Raw genomic sequence first — 1,390 nt, 5'->3', positions numbered from 1 at the left:
CTAAACGGCTATAGAGAACATGTCATAAATAAACATCTATCCTTGATTTCCCAATAAATCCGCATTAAATTTGTGCAATTTTTTTTAATGCCTACACATTTCTAAATTTTTGAAGGCATAATCTTATTCATTGCCATTGAATTCCCATACAAAGAGTCTACAAACAAATAGAAAACACATAAGAAATGTAAGCAATGATTTAGCCATATCCTTAACAAGGATTTTTTTAGTATATTGATCATGAGAAAAACTGATCATTCAGCTTTGAATTCATTGTGAAACCTAGGATTTAATATAACCAAAAAGAAAAAGAAGGAAAAAATTATAAATAACTATATTTTTTCCAAAAAAGAAAAAAAACAACTTCATGATTTGGAAGGTTGTATTTTAGATTTTTTGTATTAGAATATGATTTTGTTTGCTAGAGAAAACACTTGAACCTTTGACCTTGTGGTTAACAGCCACACGCTCTAACCAACTGAGCTACTCCAGCAATCAATCATTGTTTATATATTTATCTTTGATTTAATATAACCAAAAAGAAAAAGAAGGAAAAAATTATAAATAACTATATTTTTTCCAAAAAAGAAAAAAAACAACTTCATGATTTGGAAGGTTGTATTTTAGATTTTTTGTATTAGAATATGATTTTGTTTGCTAGAGAAAACACTTGAACCTTTGACCTTGTGGTTAACAGCCACACGCTCTAACCAACTGAGCTACTCCAGCAATCAATCATTGTTTATATATTTATCTTTGATTTAATATAACCAAAAGAAAATGAAGACTAAAATTTTAATTTGTCGGTGTAAAAAAACAAAACACACACACATATACACAATAAATAAATTTTGGTATGTTTTATACAAAATAACAAATTAATGATTTGGAAGGTTATACACACACATTTCAGAAGTAAGTACTCCGTATATTTTAAACAAAATAATAACTTAATGATTTGGCAGGTTGTACACACACAACGTATAAATAGGTATATTTTATACAAAATAACAACTTAATGATTTATAAAATACTACTTGTTGGTCCCAAGGGGATTGGGTACAAGTCTAGAGGGGGGGGTGAATAGACTTGTATAAGATTTTGCAAATCTTTTCGACCTCTCGTGTGTATTGAACTTAGGATGTTTAGGTTCGATACCTCACGAGGTGAAGACAAAGTTTTATGCGCAGCGGAAATATTATCACCTTTTGGTTAGCACGAGTTTGGGTTAGTTCGAGAGGTGTGATTATATGCAGTGCAATCGAGAAGTTAGCGAGAGATAAAAACAGAAAGTAAATGCAAGAGAGATTTTTAAGTGGTTCGGCCAACCCGCCTACTTCCACTCTTCTTCCAGAAACTCCCTGGAAGGATTGCACTAAAAACTTCCCTT

This window comes from Ipomoea triloba, chromosome 7, assembly GCF_003576645.1.
Source record: "Ipomoea triloba cultivar NCNSP0323 chromosome 7, ASM357664v1".
NCBI lineage: Eukaryota > Viridiplantae > Streptophyta > Magnoliopsida > Solanales > Convolvulaceae > Ipomoea > Ipomoea triloba.
The sequence above is the reverse complement of the archived record's forward strand: the minus strand, read 5'-3'. Positions refer to the sequence as shown.